This window comes from Oncorhynchus gorbuscha, linkage group LG15 (genome assembly GCF_021184085.1).
Source record: "Oncorhynchus gorbuscha isolate QuinsamMale2020 ecotype Even-year linkage group LG15, OgorEven_v1.0, whole genome shotgun sequence".
Lineage (NCBI taxonomy): Eukaryota > Metazoa > Chordata > Actinopteri > Salmoniformes > Salmonidae > Oncorhynchus > Oncorhynchus gorbuscha.
In genome coordinates, this window is record NC_060187.1 from 58,693,045 (window position 1) to 58,702,338 (window position 9,294).

General features: G+C 41.6%; 1 long non-coding RNA gene across 1 annotated transcript; it reads left to right on the plus strand.

Moving 5' to 3' along the window:
* The first annotated feature begins 328 nt into the window (after positions 1-328).
* Positions 329-789, plus strand: LOC123998352. Its single transcript, XR_006832258.1, has 3 exons — positions 329-428; positions 502-561; positions 661-789. It is a non-coding gene; the product is annotated as an uncharacterized LOC123998352 (long non-coding RNA).
* Positions 790-9,294: the final 8,505 nt, after the last annotated feature.

Genomic DNA, 9,294 nt, shown 5'->3' on the forward strand with positions numbered 1-9,294 from the left:
TAATTATTATTTGTATCATTTTTTCCCATCTACCTAAAGATTGTAACCTTCCACATTCAAAAGACCTATTCAATGAATACTTTACAGCTTACTTGCATGCAGCAAAAATGGACGGTTAAACCACATATATAGAACACTGTTTAATATTGATGGGTTAAACCACCACAATACTGCCGCTGAGCAGACATTTCTATCTAATCAGCTCGTGTAATAAAGCAATTTGCCTAATGGTTGAGTAAATTAAATGTTTGGGTTTGGTTTCCATGGCAACCAGCTGCCTGTAATTAGTTAATCAAGACAGGCAAGGGTTGAGGCTCAGAGTGGCTACATATGTCAAGAGGTTGTAAGGTACTTGAATCATTTGATCATCAGGTAGTTTGTGTCCATCCCACAGAAACAATGCATCGAGCTCTGCCCATATATCTAAGGTAAAACTTGTGGCTCTTGAAAAATGTTTATCTTATTAGATCATGTATTCTATTGAATTTCTTTCTCTTGCAGTGTCTTTTTTGATTAGCTCTGTCTTTTCTGGAGGTTCCTGGTGTGCCAACACGGCAAGAGGTACTCTGCGTGTGTCCTAAATGTTGTCGCTTAATGCCATATTTTGGCTTAAGATGCATACACTAACATATCTGTTTTGTTGCCGTCTTTTCACTTTAGCCCGAGCAGCTGCCCTGGGTTTGGACCTCCCTAGGACCCAGTTTGTCCCTTACCATCTTCGACCAACACGCCATAGAAGTTTTGATCCCATAAAAACCCACTATGAAAATAATTATGGTCCCAATAGCAGTCCACAGGTAGTATCAAAGATTTCATTACAGCACAACGGTTTGATTTGTTTGATCGTCAACGATTTGTGTATCAGCCTACTGCCTAGCCAGCTATTGCGTTCTTTTAGCAACTACGTAATCAACACTGCTAGCCCTAGCCAGCTGCCCCCGAATCAGCACTGTAAAAACTACACTCAGGAACGACTTGATTAGTGTAGTGTAAGATAACCACTGTCAGCTAGCCTACAAAGTCAACAAAGCTCTGAACCTAGCCTTTGCAGTACTATCTTTTTAATCTTTTGAGGAATAAGATTCCAACCATACCATTGGTGAGCAAATCTCCTTGCATTAGCGTTAGCACTTTTGTAGCCTGTCAACTATGTGTCTGTCTGTGAAAAATGTTCTTCCTCTCTGCAATTGAGCAGCTCCACACCGCGTGAAAAATGCCACTCCTGTATTTATTGGAGTTCCAGGTCTCCGGCTGAGTTTGAGCCTATCCTTTCGCACAACGGTGAAATTCAAGGGGCTGGATATCCAAATGACTGGGCCTACGGACAAGTCTTCCCCAGAGGCTTTCAACCCAAACCGTCTACACTAAACCATCACGGTTCTGATCTCAGTTTGGCTGACTCCTCTGTCTACACTCCCAAGGGACAATTTGTTAGCAGCCACAAGCCCAACTTTGAGCAGGTCAAGAATTCTGTGCCTCGACCAAATGTAATGGTAGCCCCTAGTCCGTTTGAGTACTCAGAGAAAGTGGACAATCGAGGCTACTATAAGCCTGTTGTAGTTCAGCCTGTCGCCAGCAGACATAGAACAGCCCAGAGTGTGGTTTCACGACACCAGAGCAGAGGTGCTGTACCCTATAGAAAAAGTATCCTGTGGTCATGGCCACAATAGACTTTTCCTTTAAATCCGCTCCACCATCCCAGAGTGGACTCATCAGCCCCCGAGCTAAGAAAATTCTGATCCCGGCATGATGCTGTCCATTCTGTGATCAAAGAGCTGAAATATGAAGCAGTTTGATTAAGTGTCAGAAAAAAACAGGGATCCGGTTGGTTAAGATCCTAACGGACAAACTTTCCTTTGCAAACTACCTTAGTCTGAGGAGCCAACCATACCATTGGTGAGCAAATCTGTGACCTTATGCACTTTTTAAGTGCAAAACATGTAAATTGTGTTTGTGATCCAGTACATTTACTTATCCATGACATCACTGTTCTGAATTACTATTTGGTTATGGCTCTTCCCCCCCCCCCACTGTCCAGTGTTTATCCTTCAAATAAAATGTCCATTATGTTTTGAGATGGGTTTTTTATTACTAGGAAAAATTAAAGCGATGCACCAGAAGTGTAGTTTAAAATATACACTTTGAACAGAAATAAAATGTCCTTTTGAAAAATTGTTCAGTTTGCTTGTGACCTTTAACTTTTGATCACCTTAAGTGATTGTGTCCCTGTAAACCAATACAAACTCAACCAGAGGTCATATCCAATCTAAATACCTACTCCAAAGATGGTGGTGGATAAATTAAATTGGTTCACTCAAGCTGTTTAAAAATATTCCTCTAAGTGGGTGTTCCCTCTCTCGTGAGCATGCTTTCCTATGTGAGCTTACAGTTTCTCCATATCAGAGCCCCAGCGTGGAGGTGTCATAGTACCCATGTATATCTCTGGACAAGGTGACTTTTATCAATCTATTCGGCTCTATTTGATAATGCTAATTAGCATCAAAGTAGACATCTTTGCTAACGACTATTGTTTCAATTTAAAACTTGCACAATCCAGTTCATAAAATTGAACATTTAAAGAAATGTAGCCAATTTATTCATTACTACATTTAGCTAAATTTAGATACAATGGTGTAAAAATACTAAAGTACTACTTAAGTTGTGTTTTGGGGAATCTGTACTTTATATTTTTGACTACTTATTTTATTTCATTACATTCCTGAAGAAAATAATGTACTTTTTACTCCATACATTTTCGCTGACATCCAAAAGTACTCATTGGATTTTGAATGCGTAGCAGGACTGGAAAATGGTCCAATTCATGCACTTCTTCCTCTAATCTGGTCGACTCACTACACATATGCTTCATTTGTAAATTGTGTTGAAGTGTGTTTGAGTGCCCCTGGCTATCCATTAAAAAAAAAAAATTATATATAAAATTGGTGTCTGGTTTGCTTAATATAAGGAATTTGAAATTATTTTTACTTTTGATATTTAAGTAATTACATATACTTTTAATACTTAAGTGTATTGAAAACCAAATACTTTGACTTTTACTCAAGTATTATTTTACTGGGTGACTTTTACTTGAGTCATTTTCTATTAAGGTATCTTTACTTTTACTCAAGTATGGCAACTGGGTACTTTTTCCACCACTGACTAGATAGTTAATCCAGAGATTCTTACCTTTTCCTCTATGGCAGTCTCGTGTAAATCATCATTGCATTTGTAGTTCTTTCTGATAGTGTATTAGCAGCTAATTAGCATTTTCTTTGGGGGGGATAAACGCAGGTGAATACATTGCTAAAAGTCACCTTGTCCTAAACCTAGAGAGATTTACATGGTTATCAAAATGTCACGGCCAGGGTAAGCCTACACTAAACACAGCTTTTATTTGAAGTATTTCTAAAATCCCCTATGGGAAAATTGAATGTTTTGAACCATTTCCCTATTTGACCACTAGGTTTTATGGTTAATATGACTCATACTGTACTACTCTATATCTGGTCTAATTATTGTCCCCAAAGTTGCCAGGATATCATGTGCATCACAGTACATCTGTACACTCGTAACAAGCCAAGCAGTACAAAACTTCTATTAGATCAAATAAGTGACACTTATCAAAATAGCAATATTTTTATGTTGACTAAATTCAACTCTCATTGCCCCCCATACAAAATCTCCTCACTTGCTTAATAATGTCTGCTTAATGTGGGCAGAATTTGAGCAGAGTTCTTCCTCTCTGCCTACACTTCATTAACCTCAAATCTATTTGCTGTAGGACTAACATCTACTGTTAAATGTGTCCAACCTTACTGATCTCAGAATGCTCGATGCTACCAGAGTGCCATCTATTGGTGCAAGCATGCTGGTGTCATATTGGACTACACTGCTGTCCAACCAGTACTGTGAATCAAACATATTACCCTTGACAAATACCATAATGTCAGTCTCTTGCTTTACCAACAGGATTGTGATGTTAATTTCACCAAGTAGACTTGATCTTTCAAAGGCTCAAGGTTTGTTTTCTGACTTTTAACATTTGAACAAAGGCTTACATTCATTTGCTTTACAGAGTTCTTCAGAAATATCATATGGGATTTCAAGACGTTTGGATTCACTGCATAGGCATTTTACAAGATGTTAAAGGGACATGACACTCCAAAATCAAACTTTGCCACTTTTTTTCAGACCTTAAATTTGTACTTCTGTTAATATAAGTCCACTTCCCACTGGCCATATGTTTAGTAGATCCAGGACAGTATGCAGTATGAACATTTCTTTCTTCCTTTTTGAATGGAGAGCAGGCATGAGAAACACATTTTAATTTGCCATTGGTGTGATTAATTAAAGCAAGGCTTCCATTCCCTTTGCCTTCAGTGAAAGGACCTCACACATCACTCCCAGCTTTCATCTCTCCCTGAAAAGCAGTTTGAGGAGTGCAAAGAAGGAGAGACAGATAAGGTTACACTGAACGTGCCATAAATCAATCTCAGGCGCGCAAAGAGAGCCAGCTATGAACACTCGTCCAGAACGCAAATAGGAAAGTAAGTGACAGAACAAAGTGAAGCAATTAACTGGGTTTTTAAAGGAGGGGTGGGCAGGAGAGTGTGGTAATACATCATTTGTCAAATGGGTGGTGTGTGGGCAGGTGTGAAGGGGTGAGGGACCTGTCATCCACTAGGTGGGATGACTAAGTGAAAAACACCAGGTGAAGGTTCACCTGGCTTGGAGTTATCAAATATAATGTATTTGTATGGCCCTTCTTACATCAGCTGATATCTCAAAGTGCTGTACAGAAACCTAGCCTAAAACCCCAAATAGCAAGTAATGCAGGTGTAGAAGCACGGTGCCTAGGGAAAACTCCCTAGAAAGGCCAAACACCTAGGAAGAAAACTAGAGAGGAACCAGGCTATGAGGGGTGGCCAGTCCTCTTCTGGCTGTGCCAGCTGGAGATTATAACAGAGCATGGCCAAGATGTTCAAATGTTCATAAATGACCAGCATGGCCGAATAATAATAATCACAGTAGTTGTCGAGGGTGCAACAAGTCAGCACCTCAGGAGTAAATGTAAGTTGGCTTTTGATAGCCGATCATTAAGAATATCTCTACCACTCCTGCTGTCTCTAGAGAGTTGAAAACAGCAGGTCTGGGACAGGTAGCACGTCCGGTGAACAGGTCAGGGTAACATAGCCGCAGGCAGAACAGTTGAAACTGGAGCAGCAGCACGGCCAGGTGGACTGGGGACAGCAAGGAGTCATCATGCCAGGTAGTCCTGAGGCATGGTCCTAGGGCTCAGGTCCTCAGAGAGAGAGAAAGAGAGAATTAGAGAGAGCATACTTACATCCTTTATCATCTCTGCACCCAGAGCCAAATATTTTGTGAGCTGGCCAGTTACTCCATGTTAAGGCTCTCATGGGAGACTACGTTCTTAATTATACCGACAATATTTAGATGGGTAATTTTGTTGTCACTCACAATATTATCTCACCAAACATCTGTACCTGTACCTTTCATGTAATCTTAACCTATCATACATGTGGGTTCGTAGACTTCACTTCCTCTAAGAAAATGAATCGTCAACTACTAATTGTCTAATCTCACAGCGAAATTAGTGCCACACAGTATCTACTATATGACACCACCAGTATGCTTCTGTTTCTTCTAAATCAATGAATTAATGACCCGGTTCCCTCCCTCGTACAGCACAGCGAGAGACTACATTGGGGCTGTTGGAGCCAACCTCTGCCTAACCTGAGTGAGGCTAATTAAGCACACTTGTTTCACAAACACGACAAACACTCTTTTATTAGTACTGTGACTCACTCTCAAACACCATGTGACTCATGCTTCAGGGGTCAGGGGAGCCCTCCGTGTGTGTGTGTGTGTGTGTGTGTGTGTGTGTGTGTGTGTGTGTGTGTGTGTGTGTGTGTGTGTGTGTGTGTGTGTGTGTGTGTGTGTGTGTGTGTGTGTGTGTGTGTGTGTGTGTGTGTGTGTGTGTGTGTGTGTGTGTGTGTGTGTGTGTGTGTGTGTGTGTGTGCACACTCGCTTCAAGGTGTGAATGTATTTCCAGAGAGGTAGCAGGCTCTCCAAGCCTCCAGTGGAGCACCTCTCATCCCCATAACTAGGGAAAGGAAAGGACAACATTATAGACAGAGCTTATTATGTAAAGGACGTTGTTTATTTACTCTAGGCAGGCACACGAGTGGACATAGCCTGAGAGATGAAGGCTGCGTCCCAAATGGTATCCTCTTCCTTATGAAGTGAAATACTTTTGACCAGAGCCTCATGGGCCCTGGTCAAAAGTACTGCGTTATATCGAAAATCAGGTGCCATTTGGACGCTGGCGGAATTTATATGGGCCATATATACACTGAGTATACCAAACACGAGGAACACCTTCCTAATATTGAGTTGCAGCCCCTCCCCCACTCACATCTCCCCCTTTTGTCCTCAGAACAGCCTCAATTCCCCGGGGCATGGACTCTACAAGGTGTCGAAAGCATTGCACAGGGATAATGGCTCATTTTGACTCTAACGCTTACCACAGTTGTGTCAACTTGGCTGGATGTCGTTTAGGTGGTGGACCATTCTTGATACACACGTGAAACTGTTGAGAGTGAAAAACTCAGCAGCATTGCAGTTCTTGACACACACTGGTGCATCTGGCACCTACTACCATACCCCATTCAAATGCACTTACATTTTATGTCCAGCCCATTCACCCTCTTAATGGTACTCATATACAATCCATGTCTCAATTGTCTCAAGGCTTAAAAATCCTTCTTTAACCTGTCTCCTTCATCTACACTGATTGAAGTGGATTTAACAAGTGACATCAATAATGGAAAATAGCTTTCACCTGGATTCACCCGCTCAGTCTTTCATGGAAAGGGCAGGTGTTCTTAATGTTTTGTATACTCAGTATTTAATTATATTCCAGCTACCCTCTTTCAGTTGTTGGTCTCTCCTCATCATTTTGAAGAGAGCGGTCCAGATTGAAGAAAAAGTGAAGTTCAGGTCTGGCACATTGTCAGCATTGGTGTACTCATCTAGAGGTGAAAGCTCAAGTGTGTGTGTGTGTGTGTCCAACCATCCATCCCTGTGTGCGTGCAATATGTGTGTGTGTATATATATATATACAGTATGTGGTATATATCAGGCTTTTTGTTCACCTATAGGTACACAACACGGAGTCAAGGTGAGACTGTGAGATGGAGAAATGCTGAAACAATGAGATGGAGGTGTGATGTGCCACACCCAGTATAAATCTGGTTCACCCCTAGTTTCTTCACCCTCCTCCTCTATACAGCAAAAATACAATTTGGCCTGTTTCTATTTCCATGTTTTTTATCTGAACATTTGAAGTCAGTTTTGCATTGTAATCAGTCATTGTTGCTCTGGTTTTGGGCAACATTCTCTAACATAGTTGACTCTTTGAATGCACCTTGTCTTTCCTGGAACATGTCGACAAACCCTCAAACACCTCTTCAAACGTAATTCTCTTCTTAACACGCAATCCCAGGAGGCACAGTGTGGTTAATAAGACTGTGGTTATCCCCTCTATCCCCAATCCATCCCTCACTCCCTACCTCCCTCGTCCCCTCTTTCCTCCTCTTGTCCTCCCTCCCACAGCAGCCTCTCTCTGTGAGCCCACTAGGCTGCCAGCGCCACTGACCTGTGGTAAGGCGGAAATCAATAGTCAATTCCATTTTGCGGCCAGCGTTTGACAGGTACTAGATACGAGTGGATTGGATGCATGTAAGGAGCAGGACCGTGAGTCTGAGCCTGTCTGACCCTCCCTCCCTCCCTCCCTCTCTCTCACCCTACCCTATGAAGTGCATGCAGCCAAAGTCCTGTTTCCTCTAACTACTGCCAGTTCAAAAACACTAGCCAAGCAGCAGGGGGCGGGGGGACAAAATATGTTTTGATGTCAAACAAGTGAATCAAATGTCGTAGTTGTTGTATTGTAAAAATGTATAGATAATTCCATGAGGGGAGCTTCACATGTGTATGGGTTTATCTTGAATACATTATGGGTTCATTACCCGTTGCAATAAGAGCTTTGATGTACATGTATCTATTTGGGCTCCCGAGTGGCGCAGCGGTCTAAGGCACTGCATTTGGACTAGTAACCGGAAGGTTGCGAGTTCAAACCCCCAAGCTGACAAGGTACACATCTGTCGTTCTGCCCCTGAACAGGCAGTTAACCCACTGTTCCCAGGCCGTCATTGAAAATAAGAATATGTTCTTAACTGACTTGCCTGGTTAAATAAAGGTAAAAAAATAAAAAAATAAAAAAATCTCAGTGCAAGAGGTATCACTGCAGTCCCTGGTTTGTATCCAGGCTGTATCACATCTGATCGGATGTGCACTGAGATTTTTTTTTTTTTTTTACCAATTGTGTACCATAAGGCGGCACACAATTGCCCCGGGGTAGGTTGTCATTGTAAATATGATTTTTTCTTAACTGACTTACCTAGTTAAGTAAAGGTTAAATAAATAAATAAATAAATAAATACAAATAAATGAAAACCAATATACACTGAGTGTACAAAACATTAGGAACACTGTCCTAATATTGAGTTGGACCCCCTTCTGCCCTCAGAACAGCCTCAATTCATTGGGGCATGGACTCTACAAGGTGTCGAAAGCATTACACGAGGATGTGTTGTACACTCCATGTATTTCACCAGAAAAGGGTCCTGGAAAATATATGGTGCCGAATATTTCCCCTGCAATGTCTAATTTGTCAATTTGCATAAGACGCTAAAGGGGAGAGACAGTCAGTGAGCAGTAAAATACAGTACATACACAGGAACCCCAATCAAGCGAGGACGGTTCATCCTCAGCCCGTGTTCACTCGGGGCCCCAAGCTAATTTTACTGCTCACTGAGGTGGAACATGTAATACCCAATAGATTGAGAGCACGCCGTTCATTAACGCTGATTCAAGAAAATGATCAAGCAAAATATGTCAACTGCACGATAATCAGTTAATGCATTTTTAATTAGTGTCTACTTCTCTTTTCTCTCTTGATTTTCACCCAATGACTTGGTTATGCATTCCTGCAATTCTCTCTCTGGTGCCCTCTGATTAACAGTTAGGATTCATTATGGTTTGTGAGGACGCAGGAGAGCGGGAGAGTGGGGATATGGTAGTTAGATGAAAAGTTGAGTGGGTAAGCCTCTATATTTGAAACCGAGTCCACCGAAATAAAATAATTTTACAATTTAATAAGCTAATGAACATGACACAGTGATTGCTCCGACTGCCCATGAGGGTCAAGGCACA